Consider the following 23,047-nt stretch of genomic DNA (forward strand, 5'->3'; position numbering starts at 1 on the left):
GAGGATACTCATCCCACCTTGGGTTCCCCACCCTATGAGTATAGGATACCCCATCCACCTAAACCTCCCAAAGGCCCCACCTCCAAATACTATCACATTGGAGGTTAGGACTTAAACATATGACTTTTGGAGGGACACAAATATTCAGTCCATAACACCTAGCAAATTTCATTTTGATTGTGCTCATCATTTTCATTGTAACTTGAGAAAAAGAAGTTTGTTGCACTGGTCAATTTGAGACTTTAAGGACTAGATATATATGGGGAAAGTCACTGAGAAGTGTCAGATGAGAGACAGAATGTTTAAGCAGGAAATCTCTAATTGTGATTTCCTCTCAGTTATAGAAAAATAAAAAGTAAGTAGGAGGCTTGAGAGATTTTAAGACATGGTTGAGATCTGATGCTAATGTAGTTAGAAAGTATAGATCAGAATCCACTTAAATTCCAGTCAGTAGTCTTTTTACAGTGTAACACTACTCTCGTTCTTGCCAGTGATCAGCAATCCTCAGCCAGCAGTAAGGGATTTGATTTCTATTGGCCAATTTAAAAAATCATGACTTTTGCCATTTCCATCTAGAAAACCTTGCAAAGTTATTTTAAGAATTTTAAAGAAAAGCTTAGATAATGAACATCAGTGAGAATATTTAAAGATCATAATAAAGTGGGGTAAGAGAGAAACCTTCCTTGATGGAAGATACAATCCCATGAACAATAAGAGGAGCGAGAGAAATTCTCACTTTGGAATTCATCTGGTATGAATATTGGATGAAGACATTATTTTTTAAAATCATTTTGAGGTTGGGGAGTGATTTAGTAGCATGCTAATACTTTTAAAATATCTGGTTGAATCTAGTAAAATAATCCATTTCATCAGGTTGTTTAAAATCCATTTCACCAAATTCACTATCTTTTTTATTAAACCTTTTTGGATGAACAAAAAAAAAGCCCATATAAGAAACAAAAGAAAAGGTTTGTGTAGGGTATGCTTGTATATATGCCATAGGACTCTGGAAGAATCTGCAAGAAAAGGTAACAAGAGCTGCCTCTAGGAAGGGGAGTAGAATCACTAGGGAGAAGTTTGGGAAGACCTACATTTCAGCATATACTTTTTGCAGCTTTTGAATTTTGTACCATGTGCATAAATTACCATTCAAAAGCTTTAAACAAAAAAAATATTTTTAAACTTTAAAAAATAAACGCAGTTGAGTTTTTTAAAGTTAAATTGGGGGAACACAATGAGCTGTCTTACTGCTGCTTGGAGTACAGTGTCCCGAAATACCTTGGCAAAATTTCTACAGTCATTTTGTCTGAGCAGCTCAGAAGGAGGGCCGTGGCCTCCATGGTCCCTGTACTGTTTTGCTTTTTTATTTACTGTAGCCGTGACAAGGTGGTGTGCAAAAGAGAAGCCTCCACCTTAGTCACTGGCAAAGTGCTGACTTGAGAAGTTTTGTTCTCCATTATGTTTCTTCAATAAAAACTGGCTGCATGCTTCACTATCGTTTTTTTTTCTAAGTCCATACAAATGTCAAAATTGCATTCACATTTCCAGCTATAAAGTTAACATGACCAGCAAAAGGGAAACTGTCTGCTTCCAGGACTTGACTTTACTAGGGATTTTTCAAGCATGAAGCTTTTAATAAGCCCTCTGCATGCAGTATTTCATTTCCTTCAGACGAGACACTACCTCACGGCCTCCACACGCCCTCCCCTTGGCTCACAGCAGCTGCTTGCTGTGTGTAACCTGCCTAGGGGGTTGTCCAGCCTCCTCCCATAGAATCCGGCATGTTTCTAGAGAAGAGATACAGAAGTTAAATTTTTTTTTTAAAGTGGCACATGTAGCTACTTCTCCCTAAATTCACGAAGTTGCATGTTTATGCAATTATGGAGAGTACTAGGGACCTGGGCAAAGGCCACCAGTGCTCTAGGGACTACAGGTATTTTGAAGAAGGCTGCTGGAGAGGATTTTGAAGCTTTGGGATTTGGCAGTCCTGGAATATCAAATATTTTCTCTTTCTTGCTTTCCTCTTTTGGACCCCCAAAACAACAAATATTATTTTTTCTTCTTGGAACAAGTATGGAATTTAGAGATGAACCTATAACCCTTTTGGACATCAGTTTTTTATTAAGTGTTGGGTGGAGTAGGGTCAGCATTTCCAGAGACAACTCACCAAGAAAGGTGGTAAATCAGCATTTTTACAATCTACCATGAGAGTTTGAAGAGGCAAGAACTTAAATGGCACTGCTGGGAATTACAGACTTTGCTATAATTGCACAGTGGGGCACATCCATATGGGAGGGAGCCTTTTATTTATTCCTCTAGTCATCTTTCCTCTGTTTGGATGGGCCGGAAATGGGCTGTGTGTGCTGCCTGCATTACATCCAGGACTGATGCTGTCAAATGCACCATCCATGGAGTGAGTTCAAAGGCTATCATTTATGCCCCTACTGATACTGCTTCTCACTGTTTGTTTGAAGGGGAAGTGGAGGATGAGAAGAAGAATTTGGAAGCCATGGAGTGGGTGGGCTCACCTGGGTGGGGAGCAGTGAAGAAAATGTAGAGATGGTAGACCTAATATGGTCTTTCATTTGGTACTGTTATTTTCTTTTTCTTTTTGATTGTCTAAGATATGGACTAAGGACCTTCTTTTAAGGATTTTTGGCAGCAAACTCATGTTTGCCTCAGAGTTAGGGTGAGTGAGAACAGAGGCTTTTCCATCTTATTTGCTTATATCCCTTTTGGTGTAGGGAGTGTGGAAGGTGGAGTTGATTGGCAGTGCTGTCAAAACATATTGACTCAAAAAACAAAACAAAACAAAACAAAACCATATTGACTCTTTTTAATGTGGCTTCCCTGAGCAAATTAAACAATAACAGAACCTCACTGTGAACAGAGAAACTTCTCTAGGGGAATTTGCAAGCATCATGTGTTCTGTTTATTGCAATAGTGTGAAATTTATCTTTCTGAGAAAGGTACATGCAGATCTTCATGTGCCTTTACCTCAGTAAAAGAGATAACAGTTACAGTTTACTAATCCCATTTGTTTCCCAAAAGAGGGGAAAAAAATCACTAATTTTACAGCAAGTATCCCATATTTCATAGACTATAATGTCATTGACAATAAGAACCACCATTATTTTATAGATAGCTCAAGAAAGAAAAAATGCTATCAATTAAATTTACATAACATTTTTCTCTCACTTAGAGTTTTCATTTTCTTCTTATCGAAAGAGCTATTTTAGAGTGATTTAGGCATAGATTATTATGATATAGAACTCTTGCACTTTCCTTAAAAAGGAAAACATAAGCAAATTAAATTGGTTGAGATATTCCTAAAACTTCTTCACATTTAGATGCTGTCTCTTCTAAAAACTTTTTCACACAAAGCAGTAGATATTGTGATTTTCCACATGCTATTGTTACTGACCCAGGTTCTTGGACTCTTTAATCAATAAAAATTGATAAGAAGCCAGACTAGAAATTCAGGCAAGGCTTTATCAGGACTGGTGCTGCAGCATGAGAGAGTGAAAACAAGTAACAGGTTCCCTTGCTCGTTCCTGGAGACGGGGCGAACTGGTTCCTTAAATGGAGTGGGTGTAGGGGTGTGTCCAGGGGTCAGGTGGAGGGGTGGCTTAGGTGATCTGCCCACCTGCTGGGGGGTGCTGTGTGTGGGGGTCGTGCACAGTACCCTGCTTTTGCTCCCAGCACCTCAGAAGTGGCAGTTGGGTTTTGGTCTTTGTGTATCTTGTTCATAATTTGCCCCAAGTGCCCATGCACGCAGTTATTTTTAGTCCCTTACAGTTTCTTTGTATCTGTTGCTTGAGGAACGTGTGTCCAGGTGCAAGCACTGCCGCAAAGGAGCCCAGTTCCCAGGACCCAGCCTGTCTCACTATTATCTTCCATGGTGTCAGGAGAGTTGTGATGTCACATTGCTTTAAAACCGTCCTTCATCTTTTCCATGAATTCCTTCAAAACCACTGACACCGACCTTATTACTTTGGATGTACCAACACACTATGACAACCATATCCTGACTCTGCCTGTCCAACAGGTTTTAGGAGATACCTCACCATTTCATAGATGTAAAACATGCAGAAAAAAAAAAATCTGTGTCTTAGAACTGACACCTTGCCCTATAAACTGGAATTTGTCAGAGGTCTTCCAAGAACTATGACACTTCGGGATGGACATGTAATGATCTTTTACATTTATATACCATGATACCCCAGTCCAGTTGTAGGATTCATTCATTTATTCATCCATCCATCCATCCATCTAGGCACCCAGTCATACAATATATTTATTGAAGGCCCAGGCATAATGCTTGATACTGACAATACAATGATAGTTAATATGAAATTTGCAACAAAATTGAAAAATAGACTTAAACCCAATAGTCACAATATGATACTATTGGTGAAACAATAGAGATATATATAGTAGGTACTTGTTACAAGGAAATGAACAAGCAAACATCTTTGCTTGGAAGGTTGAACAGACCTAGACCTGCTGCTGAGATGGAGCAGGGACGTTCCTGGTCCTGAAAACAGCTGGCCTTCCTTCCAAGCAAGGCTTACGCACTTCTTAGCCATGCTACACTCAAGCAGAGAGCGTTGTCAAATGAAAACCATTGCCGTCTATCTCTGACTGGTGCTGTTGGGTTGTTTACAATGTAAAAGCCTATCACTTTTGTGGGCCTCTCAGGATTGGAGAGCTGTAGCCTTAGACAGGAAGCATGCTGTAACTTCAGTAGCACACAAGTAGACATTGGAGAGGAAGCTGGGAAAGTGTGGGCCAGAGCCAACAGGGCTAACCCAGGTGTGCAGCTGGCCCCAAAGAAGCTAACCCATGGTACACATGACACTAAACCAAGGCTGTCCTGAACTTGGGGCTGTCACTCAAGGGATGATCCTAACATTTCCTTGCAGACACACTGTTACAACTAGCCAGCTGGCAGCATTGTTTGTGTAGTGAGATCCAGTCAACTACAGTGGAAAAATAGGTCCTTCCACTGAGCCAGGGGAGGAGTCATACTGCAGGTATAGAGGTTTCAACCTGGGAAAACTGGAACACATTTAAGGGATCAGGGGCAGAAGGCAGTCTTGGGAAATCTCAGGAAGACTTAGAGAGAAATGTTGTTCAATGGGCCCCTGAACTCAAAAGCTCACCCCAGGCACACAGACTTCATGCTGCAGTACTAATTCTACACTCCTTCTTCTGCATCCTACCTCTTTGTTCAGGGAATAGGAGACTTCTAAGAGACTCCCAGGCCTGATGAGGATTGGCCCAGAGAATTCCTTGGATAAACCAACAGGGAGAAGGCTTTTATCACTCACAGCTAGTGGGGAATGACACTCACATTTTTCAGAGGGAATTGAGATTTCTAGATGATAAATAACTGCCAACACTTATCCAGCTGGGAGGTAGTGAAGGTGACAAACTTTGGCTTGAACCCAAGCTTTCTGGTTCCAAATTCCATAAGGGGCACTTGGATACCCGATAGGAAGGGAGACTCCTTCTCCCTTGGACTTAGCCTCTGCCCAAAGGAAAACAATTTCTGCCCAAGCTTCTTTTCCCCAGTCAGAGGACTACAGAAGGAAATTTTAGTGGCTGCAACTGGATTTCCTTACCAGACAGAAGGATTTTCTTTTTTTGTCTGAGCCTGACTTTCATTTGGTCAGAGTTCACTAATGGGTGAGGTCATTGCGTTGAGAGCAGCTGAGCATCTTCTGCTTCTGATGGTGCTTTTCTCAGGGCAGGCCTCTTGCTCACACTTTTACTTCCTTCATTCTTGCCTTGGGCTTTCTTTTCTCAAACAGGAGGGCCACATGGGCAGAGCTCTCAACCTGCCTCACAGAGGCAGGCTCCACCAGAGCCCTTTCTCCCCATAGGAGGAAGCCAAGGCCTCTTTCTTTTGCTCTCTTTCATCTCACATAACAGCTTCCTATCAGTTCGACAGCCCAGATAGTGGAATCTGGGTAGCCTAGGCAGCTAAACAGTAGGCATTAGTGATAACTACATGATTTTTTTTAAATTTCTTTCTTGTTTCCTTGTTGTTGGCACTGGTGAGTGTGTTTTGAATTGGCTTTCCAGTGGGGTGGAGGTTCCTGGGTGTTGATAACAGGCTGAGACTTATTTAAGCCTCTTGGCCTTAGCCATGCTACAAAACCTTTTCTAGAGGAGCCCTGATTAGTGAGTATTTTCTAAGATATTTGACCATTTTACCTTGTGTGTTCTGTGTTTAATACATTTAGCACAAAACCTGGAGGATAGAAGAAATGAGAAATAGAATTTGAGCCCTAAAACCCACATTCAACCTTGAACCCGTAACAACAGCATCGTCCATGGTCAGAGATAGGTACTTAGTCAGTGATAGGTGCTCAGTAAGTGTTTGATTTTATAGAGAAATTCAGGTGCCTGTGTATCATTAGTGTGCTTCTCCATCCAAGAGCCCAATTTTCACATTTTCTAATCAGTTAGTCCAAGGACCTTTTCCACCTTGTCCTAGCAACTAAGAGTTGCCATTTAGCATATGCTAAATCAGTTTCCATATGAGGCAGCGACATTTCTAAATCAAGCCGTAGACTGTTATGAATTAGTTTCATTCACTAGAATCCAAGACAAACAGTGCATCTTATGCCTTTTGACAGCAGTTGTTTGTTTGGAAGAATGTTTTCTAGGGTAATGTGGCATGAAAATAAAATTACTACAATCAGAAAGTTTTGCACACTAAAGAGGAGCAGACAATGCACAGTTGAAAGGAGGCAATGAGTCACACTGTAGTTTGGAGAACAATTCCTAAAACACACTTGTGAAATGCCAACTCAAAGAGACATTCAGCTAAAGGATAACAGTTTCAGCTGATCAGAACTTTTGGCACGATGTGAAATTATTTTCTATGATTAGTGCTTCCTATGTGAAAGAAGTATCTTTTACATGCAAAATTATATAAAGAAAAGCATTTTTTAAAAGAAAAATAAACAGAAATATTTCTTTCTGTAACAGTGTCTTCCAAAGAGTGACAAAATGCTTCTTTAATTTAAAATAATACCTTAAGTTAAAGTTTTGGCGCTAGAAAAATAGATTTCGGCAAAGTCGCTTAACTAAATTTATGTTTCTTAAGAACTGTGGATAGTTGAAGTCTACCAAGAGATCACTTTTGGTTTTTGTCAAGGTGATAACCAACAACTGATTCAACTCGACTTTGTCCTTTTGACCTGTTGTGTGATGTTTTATAAATGCAAAATTAAGAGAAAAGAGGTCAGGCCTATGAAATGGCCTCTGAATGTATAACTGCTTAATCTACTGGGTGGTTTGGGGTAAGCTAATTAAATTTGCTAGACCTTAGTTTCCTTATTTGTAAAATTAAGGGAGTGAGTTAGGAGACCCTGTTGGAGTTCTCTCTTTGTTTTATTCCTCTTTCCTTACCTTCCTTTCACCACTAATTTTACTTGGGAAAAGAAGTCTATATTTTATAGTACTGCCAACCATTTCCAACTATTGTATTTCTTCCTTGTACTCAGACATTTATTTCCATCCCTCTTATTTTATTGGCTTCTATTTGTAGTAACAAAGAGATGTAGATCAAATGCTTGATGTGTATGAAATAACTTCAGCTGGAGCCTTATTCCTCTCTAACATGCTGTGTGACTTTTAACAAGGAATCTGTGCTTTAACATTATGTAGGGGCTGATAAAATGGCATTTGTACAACACTGTGGAGTGGAAAAAAAGGAACTATGTACTATGGAAAATCCTGTTATTTTTATCAGACGATGTTGTGCCAACAAGAAAACAATACAAAACTAAGTTCTCAGACTGTTTGGCTGGGTTTGCCTGTCTGAACGTACATTCTTTGAAATATCATTTCCAGGTTTATAGTTACCGCAGAAAAGCCTTCTAAACAAGATGTAGTTCTAGTTTGCACATTGTGGTAGCCATCTTCTACCGGGTCCCCCAATGATCCTCACCTCCCCTGTTAAATAGGGTTGACTACTTATAACTAATAGACTATTGTGTAAATGATGGCATTTGACTTCTGAGGGTAGATAATGAAAGACATATGGCTTCCACCTTGTGCTCTTTGGAATTATTTTCTTGGGAGGAAGTCAGCCACTGTGTTCTGAAAACATTTCAGCAACTTTTTATAAAATTACACATGGTGAGGAATTGTTGCCTCCTGCCAACATCCAGCACCAACTTGCCAGTGACTGAATGAGCCATCTTGGAATCAGATCCTCCAATTCCAGTCCATCGTTCAGGTGGTTGCTCTTCCAATCATCATGTTTACAGCAGCTGTGAGAGGCCCTGATCCAGAACCGCCCAGCACCCAGCACTCAGCTAAGCCACTCTGGAATTCCCAAACCACAGGAAGTGTGTGAACTAAATGTTTAGAGTTGTTTAAAGCTGCCACTTTTTGAGGGTAATTTGTTATGCGGCAATAGATAACTAATACACAAGTCAAAAGAAAAATGTAACGGCGACTTACTCATGTGTAGGAAAGAAAATAATGTTCTTTATTTTTCTATAACAATGTAATCTCTATTTTAAACTTCATTATATCTGATTATGGGAAAAATAACCTTAATCCATTCTGGGATAATTTAGTAACTTCAGATTTTAACACAGGTAATTCAGGATTTTTCCTCACTCTCCCATCTGCCTAGGAGTGGCACCTATGCTCAGAGGATAGCGGCTTACCTGGTGTATGGATGTCTTATCCCTTGTCTTTGCAATATGTCCTCAGTGGCATCCACTAGAATATTAATGGAATAATAGGTGACTATAGATGTATTATATAGGTGTATTATAAAGGTGGACTTTTCAGGATTCTTTCTAGGTCAAATGCTTTTCACTGTTTTATCTCTGATATTTACCTCTGATATTTCATTAAAACCCAAAGGAATTGTACAGGACACAGAACAAACCAATAAAGTCTCACTAAAGATTCTATAACTTATTGTGGAGGTAGAAGGCCAATGTTAATTTAAATGTGTGGACTCCTTTGAAAGTCCTTTCCTTTGCTATGTGTCATGAGCTATCCATGAAGTTTTAATACCTGAAAGCTCTCCTAGAAGGGCAGAAAGTAAAAGAAGCTACTTCAACATTGCTTGATCCTTTAAAGTGACTGATCATTTGGGGAGCTTTATGTTGGATGCCTTAAGCTACCTTCAATATTTTAAGACAATTTTGTGTTTTTTTTTTTTTAACCTGAAACTCTTTGGAATAACTGTCACGGCTCTCTTCTTTGGTCAGGTAGAAGTGAGTATGTTGAATAAATGACTAATAAAACATATCAGTGACAGAAATGTGGATTATTAGCATTCAGGGCCAGAGTTGCCATATAGTGAATGACATACTTAGATAGTTACAGTGCAAGTCTTAAAAATAAATTACCTATGACAGTTGATCAGGACAAATATTGCAAGATGGCATTTCCCATCACATGGTATACCTCAGAAATGAACAAAATCAACCCTTACATTACCTCTCATTTGAAATCTTTCCCTTTGTTTCTTAGCCTTTGTTTCACTACTAGAATTTAAATGACTTTCATCATGTTCTATGTTCAGTGATATCTCCAGGTTTAGGCCACTTCATCAAAGTAACAGCCTAAGACATGTTCCTGCCACGCAGCTCTCCTATTTTTATCATGGTAAAAGCAATCCACTTGTTGGCCTCTATAATTCTCATAGAAGCTGAAGGATAAAAATAAGACATTGGGAGGAAATTAATATGAGAAATTCTCTCCTTTTTGGGGGTAAAATTTCATGGCCCATATGTTCTTTTGATTTTTCTTTCCATTTCTTAATTTCAGGGTCACTGTTACTTGCAAAATAACCTGAGTCCTTAGACTGTATTACCATGTCATCAGTAGATGTGTATTTATTTTTCTGCCTTACATATTTTATTTGTTTTTTAGTTGCTTATCTATTCTGGAGTTGCTTTATCATTTTATAGTGTTGATTTTTGATTCATTGCATGTCTTTTGGTATATGAAAGCAAGTCACAAAGGAATATCATAACATAGTACAAAAACTGATAACAGATAAAACAATAATATGAAGTCCTGAAATAATGATTAAATCAACGAAAGATGAAGAAAGACTAGTCTGATAGTAAGCACTATAACCAAGTTCTTAAAAATGAGATGATATCTGTTGTAATTCAGATATAAAATCAATTTGAGAAACAAATATAAATTCTGATGTTTGAGGCAAGGTGAAAGGCAAGGTATATAAGGAGGACAGTGAGTGTCATTATTATAGTAACAAGTGACACACTGAATTGAGGGAACAGTCAATTACCTTGTCACTTTGAATTTCCACTGCAGCATTAGGGACTCTCAGTGAAATGTATTCTTGGAGAGACAGGCTATTCTGTTTAAGGTCAGAAAATTCTACTGTGTGAACAAAGACATCCCATTCCCCCAAATAATTTTTGCCATTGTACTTCAGAAACTTAGGTATTATCCTGCTTTGAAAATATTTTTATTCTCTATTGGCCATATAAATATTATTTGGAGATCTGTGGACCTGCTGTGTTACAGTGTCTATGATGGACTCTGTCATCACTTTCCTTTATCTTCTAAACTGTAGTCTTAAATGGGCATTTTTCTAATATAGAAAGACACTCTGTCAACTTCTCTACTTTCATCATCAACATCAAAAGTATCTGCTGAGTGGCTGTTAAGTATTTGTCACCATACAGATTCTGCACATAACCAACAATACACTCTAACTGTAAAACACAGCCTGGTACATTTTTTATAACCATATTACTTCTTTTGTGAACATAGAAGTAAAAGCCTAAACAAAATACTATCAATCCAAAATCAGCAGCATATAAAGAAGCTATTATATCACAGATATAACTGAGATTATCTCAGGAATGCCAAGAGTGGTTTCACATTAGAAAAACTATGAATTTAATTCATCATATTAATTAAAGGAAAAAAAGCTATATACCAATTCCATTTAAGCAGAAAAATCATTTGATAAAATACAACACCTATTCAATTTAAAGATAACTTAATAATCTAGGAATAGAAGAAAACATTTTTATCTTGATAAATATTATTTTAAAATACCTAGAGAAAACTTCATTCTTAATGGAGAAATACTGAAGGTACTGTCTTTAAAATTAAGATCAAGATAAGGATACTCACTTTACTGCATACATTCAACATTTATTGAAGGCCCTTGTCAGTTCCATAAGACAAGAAGAAAAAAAACTACAGCCATGAAGATTACCAAGAGAGTAATAAAATGTTCATTACTTGAAGATTGTTGATTTGTTACTTATTAGAATAAATAAGAGAATAAAGCAAAATGAGCATATATAAGATCAGTATGCAAACATTAATTGCATTTTTAAATACTAGCTAAACTTTGTTGTTTTTAAAACTGCATGACATTTAAAATAGCAATAAAAAATATAAGATCCTTGGAAATAAATATAACAAAAATTATGCAGAACCTCTTTGGAGATATTATAAAACTTTATGGAGATACATTAAAGAATACTTAAATTGTGAAATTTATCAGGTATACAGATTGGAAGATCCAATATCAGAAAGATTTTAATCCTTCCCAATATTATCTATAGATTCAATACATTCTAGTAAAAAATAAACAAGAAAACAACCGCAATAGAATTTTTAGAGACACTTGAAAAGTTGCTTCCATAATGTATATCAAAGAACAAAAAGCTAAGAATAGACGATGGGGTAGTAGGATTTGTCCCACCCACATCAATATTTATTATAAAGCTTTACTAATTGTGACAGTGTGGTATTGGTACAGCCTCTGTTATAAACAGAAGAAAAAGCCTAGAAACAGATACACACATTTATCAATACATGATATATTACAGAGTTACTATTTGATAATGTTGCTGAGACGGTTATCTATGTGGGAAAAAATAAAATTGTGTCCCTACCTCATGTCATCTACAAAGATTAAAGGCTTATACGTAAAAGGCAAAACCTTAGAGCATTTAGAAGAAATGATAGAAGAATATCTTTTTGATAGTGGAATAAGGAAAAAGTTTCTTTAAAAAGCACTAAACATCAAAGAAATGATTAATAAGTTTGCCTATATTAAAATTAAAAACTTCTGTCTTTCAAGCAGTACAATACAAAAAGTGAAAAAAATAACCACCCCTCCAAAAAAAAAGGTGAGAAGATATTTGCAATGAATATAACAAGTATATAAGGAAGATCTATGCATTTAAAAAAAAAGAAAAAAGAAAAACAGCTAAATAGATAAATGGATAAATGATATGAATAAGTATTTCCTAGAAGAAGAAACCTGAATGGCCAACAAACATTTGAGAAGTTGTCCAGCCTCATTAGCAACTAGGAAAATGTGAGCTGAGACCCCAGTCAAGTATTATTTCCACCTATTAATTTTCAAAAAGAAGTCTGAAATACCAAGTGTTGGCAAGAATATGGATAAACATACACTTTATATACTGCTGGTGGGAATGCAAATAAGCAAGAACTCTTTCCAAAACAATTTGTCATTATCTTATAAAATAAATGTTTACATGACCTGCAACCCAGCAATTCCACTCCTAGGTATATCCCCTCAGAGAAACTCTCTTCCAGGTGTGCACTGTGATAGAAATAAAAGAGTGTTCATTGCAGCACGGTCTGTAAAAGGATAAATTGGAGCCATCCCAAGTGCCTGTTTATAGGGCAGTGGAATTAAGTCATATTCACACAATGGAATGTTATGCAACAAGATGGATGAATCTTAAAAACCTAATAGTGAAAAAGGTTTTGGAATGTGTGTGTGTGTGTGTGTGTGTGTGTGTGTGTGTGTATGGCTGCTATGAACATTGGGGTGCAAGTATCTTTCCAAATTAGTGTTTTTTACCTAGGATTGGAATTGCTGGGTCATATGGAAGTTATATTTTCAGTTTTTTGAGAAACCTCCATACTGTTTTCCATAGTGGTTGCACCAGTTTACATTCCTACCAACAGTGTACAAGGGTTCCCTTTTCTCTATGTCCTCCCCAACATTTGTTATTTGTGTTCTTTTTGATGATGGCCATTCTGACAGGTGTCAGGTGATATCTCATTGTGGTTTTGATTTGCATTTCCCTGATAATTAGTGATGTTGAGCACCTTTTCATGTGCTTGTTGCATCTGCATTTCCTCTTTGGAAAAATGTCTCTTCAGGTCTTCTACCCATTTTTTAATCAGATTGTTTGTTTCTGTGATGTTGAGTTGTATGAGCTCTTTATATATGTTGGATATTAACCCCATATTGGTCATATCATTTGCAAATATTTTCTTCCATTCAGTAGGTTGTCTTTTCGTTTTGTCAATGGTTTCCTTTGCTATGCAAGCTTTTAAGTTTAATTAGCTCCCATTTGTTTATTTTTGCTTTTGTTTCCTTTGTTTTAGGAGATGGATCCAAAAACATACTCCTATGACACATGGGTGATCTGAAGGAGCGAGGTATGTGACCATATTGGCAGGGATCCTTCTAGACAAAGGTTGGTCAAGGGCAGAGTACAAGTGTTGATCACAAGTGTTGGCTTGAGCGACAGAATGAATGGAGGTAACATTTAATGAGATAAAGACAGGTTTGGCCGGATGGGTGGGACAGGAGTGTACGGTAAATTAAGAGTTTGGTTTTAGATGTGTTTAGTTTGAAATGCCCTTTAAGCCTCCAAACTGAAGGGCTGAGTAAACAATTGGGTAGATGAGTCTAGAAGCCAAAGTGCAGGTTGAGTTATATGGGATTGCAGGTCAAAGCACATGTGCAATTACATTAAAAATAGATATAAGGCCAAATTTATAGCCACCTTAATGTAATACAGGTTAAAATAACAATAAATATTCCTCACTAACAACTAATCCACTGATTTTGAAATATAAAATAAATTGCAAGAACAGTTTTCTTCCTAAGCAATTTGCTCTTGCAATTCGTGTACAAGAAGAAAAGCTTCTGGTTCAGAGCTGTGGTCGGTCGCCTTTCTGCTGGTCATTTGTAACAGCAAAGCAGGGGCTTGTCAATGAGGCTGGACTGAGCAGAGGCGAGATCCTTTGTCTCATTGAGTCTGGTGCTTGCTGGCCTGGTTGTGCACAGCGTCCTGCTGTACCCAGCGTTTTTGAGGCATGAAGGCCATGCAGGTTGAAGAGCCACAGCATTGTTGGAGCCAGTGCTTTGACAAGAAGGTTTGCTCCTGCAGTGGGTTTTCAATGGAGCCAGCATAACAAGGAGGAAATTCTGCCAATTAGTGAATGACAATGGGCTACAGGGCAAGCCATGCCAAGACTCAGCAGCAATTGTACCTAGAGACCAGAGTATTCCATTCCCTCTTTCCCTTTGCCTCATGTTCCTCAAATACCAATGTTTCATGTTGATGTTAAGTCCCCAGCAGCTCTCCCACAGCCTCAGCAAGGCCTTCCTCCTTCCCCTGTCCCTCAGGTTTAGCTAACACAAGGGTTGGGGATCAGTGGATTTCAGTTAGGCTTAGCATTGTGATCTCTTGCCCAAATTTGCCCCGAACAGCAGCCAAAACTTGAGATCTTGGGAACACCCAAAACGTGACACACTTACTTCAGAGTATGGGATATTCTCGTCCTTCCTATCTAGAAAGTGAGCATCATTTCTACATGCCTCTTAAAGATGCAATGATATATGCCTCAAACATCTGTCATCACAAGATGTTTAAATATAGGAGATAAATGATAAGTAGGCATTACTTGTTTGGAATCAAGAAGCTATGCATTATGTCCAGAATTTATAAATAAAACTCAGGTGTAAACTGAGGTTTCCATGACCCTTGAAGATCTCAAAGTTGACTCAAACTCAAATCCCCCTATTCCATGGCCAGTGACAGTCCAAAGTCGTCTTCATGATTTCAGTGAGTCCTAAAAGCTGAAACTCTTCCTGGTCCCTCTGTCCCTTATGTCTGTGCCCACTTGTGCTATCTCTCTCTTCTCCCATATCCACCCATACTCCAAACTAAAACCTTTTACAGATTTTCACAAAAAAAGACTCACTCCTGCAAAGCATCTAGTGGGTTTGGTAGCTTTCCTAGAAATTTGAAAGGGAACAGGGAGGGGGCCCATCGTGCACCATGGTTTTGGTCATCTCAACACTTTTATTCCTCCTCTCTTTCCCTTCTTCAACTCCAAGGCCAAATGCAGTCTTTGCTGTGTTCATAGCAAGTTCTGGTTCTAACAGAAAGTGTGGCCCCTCTGGACTGTCAGAACCTCAATTTCCACAGTCATAAATATAACATGCGTATCTTGTACTGACTTTGAGTCCCACTGAACTCTCACACATGACAGGTTCACCAGAGTTCTATATTGATATGTATTATAATCATCAAATGCAAATGGAGCCCCAAGGAACACAGACACACATGCTGTGCAGATCTCCTCTGTTCATACATGCTCTCTTGTCTCATTGGACTTTACTTACAAAGGACAAGTTCAAAGATGACAAGTTATATAAGACAATCAAGATGGCAACAGCAGTGCATTAAGTCAAGTGTGCGAAACCCTTCTGAGCATGGTGTCTTGTGTGACTGAATAAATTGCACGCCCTCAAAACAGACCCTGGAAGAGGACCTTCCAGTCCAAGTCAAACCTTCAAATTTCTGCAGCCCTGGCTGATATCTAACAGAATGGTATGAGATACCAAACCAGAAATAATCAACTAAGCTTGCCATAAATATCTGACCCATAAGAACTATGAGAGAAAATAAATATTTGTTATGCAGGAACAAGTAACTGATATATATGAGTCTCAGTAAAATGCATACTCATTGATTCTAATTCAGGGTCAGGTCATAGCCCAGGAATACGCATTTTAATACTAATCCCAAATGTCAGGGAAGTACAAATCAAAACCATAGTGAGCTACCACTTCACACCCACTAAGCTGGCTGTATTAAAAAAGCCCAATAATAACAAGTGTTGGCAAGGATGTGTAGGAATTAGAATCTTCACATACTGCTGGTGGGAATGGAAAATGGTGCAGCCACTTTGGAAACAGTCTGGAAATTCCTCAAGGGTTAACAGTTACCAGATGAGCCAGCGATTCCATTCCTAGATATGTACCCAACAGAATTGAAAACACATGTCTATAAAAAATATTGTACACAAATGTTTATGGCAGCATTACTGATAATAGTCCCAAAGTGGATACAACCCAAATGTCTGTCAACTGATAAATGGATTTTTTAAAATATGGACTAGGGTTCAGTAGTAAAAAGAAATGCAGTACTGATACATGCTACAACAAAGATAAACTTTGAAAACATTATGATAAGTGAAAGAACTCAGTCACAAAAGACCACATATTTTATGATTCCATTTATATAAAATGCCCCCAAATAAGCAAATCCATAGAGACAGAAAATTGATTAGTTGTTGCCTAGAGCCGAGGAGGTTGGAGGGAAATGGAGAGTGACTCCTAATGGGTGTGGTGTTTAATTGGGGAATGCCGAAAATCTCCTAAAATTGATTGTGTTGATGGTAGTGTAGCTCTGTGAATATGGTAAGAATCATTGAATTGCACACTTTAAGCAGGTGAAATGTGTGGTATATGAATTGTTTCTTGATAAAGCTATTGTATAAAATGATCCCCAGGGGCTTCCCTTCCCTGGTGGCACAGTAGTTGAGAGTCCGCCTGCCGATGCAGGGGACACGGGTTCGTGCCCCGGTCCAGGAGGATCCCACATGCCGCGGAGCCGCTGGGCCCGTGAGCTATGGCCGCTGAGCCTGCGCGTCCGGAGCCTGTGCTCCGCAACGGGAGAGGTCACGACAGTGAGAGGCGCGCGTACCGCAAAAACAAAAAGTAATAATAATAATAATCCCCAGATTACTCTAATACCAGTGGTCCCGTTTTTACACTAGACTGGTCCAATGCCAGTCTAGTCTTTTAAAGTTGATATTTATTTAAAATAAAAAGAATAACTATAATAATTCTAATTCATTTTCTTATGTTCACCACTTAAACCTTTCTAAAGAGAAAATATGACACTAGACAAGTGAAGCAAAACTTGGGATAAGACAGATCTTTAACTTCAGTCTGAAATGACTTTTAAACTATCCAGCTGTCTTGGCAAAGAACAAAAAGAATGACAGTAGCTGTAAGGACTGAAATGAACTCTTGAGAAGAGAACAAGTGTGTCAGTAAGAGAAAAAAACATTCATAGTTCCTCTTTAGAGGCTGTGAAGAGGAGCTTTAATTTCTCCACGAAGTGGCTTCTTTGCTTGTTCTTAAGACACCCTGTCTTGGCCTGGCCACCATGAGTGTCATTCATTTTGCTTTTTCTCTGAGATTACTTACAGTCTCTTCTCTTAGCTGGGATGGGTTGACAAGAAACAGGATGCACCTTATAATTTCAGTAAAAGCAGTTTTTATTCTAATTTGGTGTCTGTCAATGCCTAGCATTTTGCCTTTTTTCTGTAGAGCTTGCAGACACAGTAATTATTTAATTGCTCAAGCTCTGTTTGTCATAGGCAGGGTTTGAGCTCTACTGAAGCCAGGGATGAACCTACGGAGAGGAAAGGAAGAGGCTCTCTGTGCTGAAGGCTTCCCTCTGGAGGTGTGCACAATCCTCCCTTTCTCTTACAAAATGGGGGTGGTCAAAAATGGCCCAGTTTCCACTCTCAATTCCTTAACTGTAAGATCTGAACTCTTACACTGTGATCTTTAAAAAAATTTTGGCTTCTATACAATGTGTAGAAACACTTGACTATATATATTTTTCTCATGTAACTCATAAATTGAGAATGGAATCATTTGTTGGGAATTCAAAGATCCCTTTTTAAACATCTAAGGTGACCAATATCATTTGAAAGACTATGAAGGAGGGTTGTAACTAGGGAGAAAAGCATATTCTCACGATTGTGCTAGTTATGTCAAAGATTTGCTATGGAATTTCTGAATTTATAATATATGCCAGTGTATTCATGATTGAAATTTCATCTGAAGAATAAACAGGAAAAAAAAGTTTGATTTCAGCCCTGACCACTTCCCAGGACGGGACTGTGCATTATTTATGTTAGGCCTAAGCCCAGATTGCAGCACACTGTCTGGAACATAGCCGGTGCTCAGTAAATGTTGGAGTTTACAGAATTTCCTTGAGAGCTTCCCTGCTTCCCTTTGGGCACCTCTCTCTTGCTTCCATCCTTCCCAAATCATGATTCTCCAAGTGCTGCAAGTGTTGCCTTGTATGGCCTTGTCTCTAACATAATCCCCTCCATGGCTAGATGCCTTATAACAGGGCCTCATCTCATTTCATTGAATGCTGTGTGCTATGAATTACAAGGCAGCAAGATCATTTTTTAGGAATGTCTAGAGTTTACCAATTTTTCAAACTCTCTTGCTGGGAGAGGGGGCATATCCATCCCCAAAGAGTTCTGTTAGATCAGTTCCATTTAGCTGTAGAGCCATTAATTTGAGGAAAACTCTTGGGTCCTTCCCAATTCGGCTTCAGGAAGCAAACTCTAGATCTCATGAGAGAGTCTAGTGGGTCGAGGAGGGGAGGAATAGTGGGGCTACAGAAAGTAAAGAGCCCCAATAAGCAGCACAAAACTCCCTGGAACATACCCTGTTAATTGATAAGATCTGCTGATTTAGCCAAGAGCAATGCAGAGGACTCTGGGGCTCCACATAGCCCAATATGGTGGACCTCCCAATCAATCTATTAATTTCAGGTGCCTATAAGCCTGCAGGATAAATTTTCTTCCTAAAGACCCTTTGTCCCTCATGAGGAGGATTCCACAAATGGGATTGTTATAGTTGAAAATTTACAAAGGTAATGGAGAGCAAGCAACAGTCAGAGGCTGAAATAGAATTTGCCGGCTGCCACCTTTTCTCTCTGCATCAGTTTATAAATGAGACCCTCATCAAATGGGAGAGGCCTGGAGAGTGGCTGATTTTCTGGGGGTCTCCTAAATCTCTAACAATGGAAAAATAAATCACCACTTCCTTAGTAGGAGAATCAAGTGGACTGATTGGAATTTTTAAAAGTCATTTCCTTTTTTTTTTTCTTTTCAGGAAAACATAGGGCAATTTTGCCACTTAATTCTAGAGACATTATATTTAAATGAACAAGAAGAAATTAGCAGAGTTTAAAAGAAAAAGATCAGCTTTGGTTTTAAAAACTTTCAAAGCAAGCAAAAACCACAACAAAGCATGTTTTTAGCACCATGAAAACATAGGTTCCTAGAGGTAAAAGATAGTCCCGTCTTTGTACAGATTTCCATGTCATGCTTTGTACTGGGTGGGGCTGGCTTCAATGTGTTCTTTGTTTCTTTTCTCAGAAGCCTTGTCTCTAGTCTTTCACCTGGAGACTGGAAGAATTTACCTGATGTTGACTGAGGGAGCAATTCTTAGGAAGGAGAACTGGACATTTTAGACACAAAATGAATCTTTAGGGACCAAACTTCCCTTCCTGAAGCTCAGTCTCCTCATCTGTGAGATGAAAGAGTCCCACAGTATCTTTAGGTTACTTTATATTCTAAGTCTAATGATGATGATAGTACTACACCTATTAGTTTAACTTTCCCAGTTCACCCTTAACTTCCATTTTATTCTTCTGTTGGAGTACATTTTAAAGAATAAGGGCTTTGAGGTCAGTCAACCTATGTTTAAATCCTCGTTTGGCTCTTTGCTAGCTGTGTGACCACTGACCAGTTACTTAATCTTTCTGAGATTCAAACTGCCTCTTCTGCAAAATAGCAATACTAATATTGTGGTGATGATTGAACAAAATACGCTATATACAGTCATCTTGTAATATCCACAAGGGATTGGTTCCAGACCTGCCTTGAATACCAAAATCCGTGATGTTCAATTACTGTATTTGTGATTCTGCATCCATGAATTCAACCAACCTCTAATTGTGTAGTTATATAATACTTATTGAAAAAAATCTGCGTATAAGTGGATCCGAGTAGTTCCAACTCATGTTTTTTGAGTCACCTGTACTGTGTTATGGACTGAATTCAACCTAAAATTCATATGTTAAAGTCCCAACCCCCAGTACCTCAGAGTGTAACCACATTTGGAGATAAGGTATTAAAAGAGGTGATTAAGTTCAAATGGGACCCTTATGGTGGGACCTTAATCCAATATGACTAGCGTCCTTCTAAGAAGAGGAAGATACACCAAAGATACTTGCACAGAAAAAGGACACAGAAAGAAGACAGCCATCTATAAACCAAGGAGAGAGGCCCCAGAAGAAGCCAAATCTGTTAACACCTTGATCTTGGACTTCAAACTTTCAGAACTGTGAGAAAATAAGTTTCTGTTGTCAAAGCCACCTAGTCTATGCTATTCTGTTATGGCAGCCATAGCAAACTAATGCAACTTTTACAGTAACTGTACCACAGTCCACTTTTAAATAAATAGTAGCATTATTACCATTTGACAAACATTGGTTGAGTGCCTATACTGTGCTGGGCCTACTAAGAGTGGGGGGCTGGAGGGGTAATGAAAAACACAGCCAGACTCTTTCTAAAGAAGCTCATAGTCTATAGAAAGTCAATATATTAGCAATTAATACATTATGATGTGATTAATACTGTAATGAAAGCATGTTCTTTGTTTTTCAATTTTCCTCCTTTATTATATATCCTAAATGGTTATCCTTAATTTTATTAGAACATCCAACCAATCCTAATTACTTTTTTCTCTTCTCTTCTTTTCCTAGTCAACTCTACCTGCACCTGAAGGGATTTTCTTTTTTCTACTTGGGACCACCTGAATTCTCTATTCCTTACCTTCATTATGTCAATCCTTTATTTGTAATTTTTAGACCCATCACTAACTCAGTTACTGGTTTCTTGGAGTCATCTGTCCAGTCAATTCCAGTTGTTCTGAATAGCATCTGTACCTTTCAACGTGATATAGCTAAGTGATGGCTTTCCTGGCTCCTCAATTTCATTCGGTTTCCATGACAACACAAGCTTCCATTGATAGTTTTAACTTCTTTAGCTCTGAATTCCAAGTTGGACCCCTGTTTCCCCATTACTGTACTTCAGTGCAGTATTTTACTGTGGGTTGCTCTGTAATTTTCTCCATATGGTTCTAAGCCCAAGGTGTTTTGAATGTGCAATGTGAGGTTCTTTTTAGACACAAAATTAATTTTATCTAGTATGGGTCATTTAGATTCCTGACAACTGTTGACAGATGTGCAGGAATATGCTGACTGAAATTACCCACTCTCCAGCTTTTGCACACTCACACGGTCACATTCATATTCAAGGATAATTGATGGGTGTGTCACAATATTCATTAAAATTATGATCCATCTTGTCACTTAGGAAGGGTCTGTCACATATGTATGAACAAACCTCTATTTTCAGCACTTTATGACTTCTCTATAAAAGAATTATTGTGGAATGAGAAGCCCAGAATGTCTCTCAGCTCAGCAACATTTTTTTTCCCACTCTTTCTAAACCGTAGTATCAATTTCTCATTATTTCTCCTTCTTGGAAGTTGAGAATGACTTAGTTTAATGGTTTTCTCAATAAGTCACACATGAATTCTGTAGCATTTTTGCATCTTTGGAGTTTTCTCATGTACTTTGTGGAATTAGTACCTGAAGATATGGTGCAAATTGAAAAATCAAAACAGCAACTATATCAATTTTTAGGGTAAGTGGAGGATATCAACAACTGAAAAAGTAGCAAATGGCCTTGAGGCATGTGCACATGGTCAAAAAAATGTAAAAGATTCAACTGGATTCTTTCCAACAGTCAGTCACACGAAATGTGTGAAAAGCTAGGGAGTAGAGGGGGCTGAAGAACTGAATCAAGGTTGACAAGAAAAGGGAATTGTCAGTGGAATGTTCTCTTACAACTGCTTTCCATGACTCTTCATCTTAATTGAGGATTCATATTCTCTAGCCTTCTGGTGTCAACCACTGTGACCCTTTGCTCTCTTGTCCCCATTCCCAGTGTCTACCATATTTCTTCATTTCTCTCTATATAGCCACTGTGATACTCAAGCTTCTTATCCCCTCACCACTAGATTCCTCCCTTTGCCTCTCTGCTTTCCCTGAGCCAGCCATTCCCTGCTCTTCCTCTGTAGTATTGTTAACTGAGATAATGCTTAATGCACTTAAAACAGTGCCGGGGACATAATAAGTATCATAAAAGGTACTGTTATTCATCACCTCCAACCTAACCATCAAAAAAATTTCTTCTTTTATATTTTCCACATGATTGTGAATCTTGGTTATTCCATACTCCAAACCCAAACTCTTTGGCTGAATATCTAAGGCTCACTCTTAATAGGCCTCATTATACCATTTTTAAAGTCATCACTCAGTGTCTTAGCCTCTGACCCCATTAGATTAACATGTGGCTTCTGTTTAGGTCTTCATTATCCCTGCTCTGGTAACATTTATGTCATTCTAGCTAACATTTATGCATCATCATTTTATTCCTCTATGCACACTCTGCAGTATGTATTATCATCCCCATTTTACATAATAAGAAATTTAGTCTTAGAGAGGTTAAGCAATTTATTAAAAATGACATCACCAAGACATGGCCTAACCAGAACTTGGACCAGATCTATGCAATCTCTTTGGACTTCCCCAAGTTTTCTTGACTAGTTTCGGAGACATCAGTCTTCCTCTCTGCTAATCCTCTGAGGCCATTCATAGTCTTATGTTGTCTTTTTTTTTTCCTAGGTTGGATGGTTTGTTGTCCCTATTATAACCTCCTTGATCATTTAGTCCCTGTATGTAGTGGAGACTGGTGTATCTTTCTTTTAATCATCATAGTTGTCTGGATTAGCACTTTGGGTGGAGGTACATGAACAAATGATTAGTCCTGGGAGTACTGGGCTTTCACCTCTATCTTTTCTTCTGAATACTCAGCAAGGAGGTTCCTGCTAAACTCAGTGACTCAATGTGAGGTGAAATATACTAAAGTGCTGAACCAAATCTTCTATCTGGTGGAAGTCACCTCTCCTGGCTGAGTATGCTGTCCGCGGCCAGCTTCCCTGAATTATAAGCAGTATGCGACCAAAGAAGCTGGAGGGAAGGTCTATGTGATG

The sequence above is a fragment of the Kogia breviceps genome, chromosome 8, assembly GCF_026419965.1.
Source record: "Kogia breviceps isolate mKogBre1 chromosome 8, mKogBre1 haplotype 1, whole genome shotgun sequence".
Classification (NCBI taxonomy): domain Eukaryota; kingdom Metazoa; phylum Chordata; class Mammalia; order Artiodactyla; family Physeteridae; genus Kogia; species Kogia breviceps.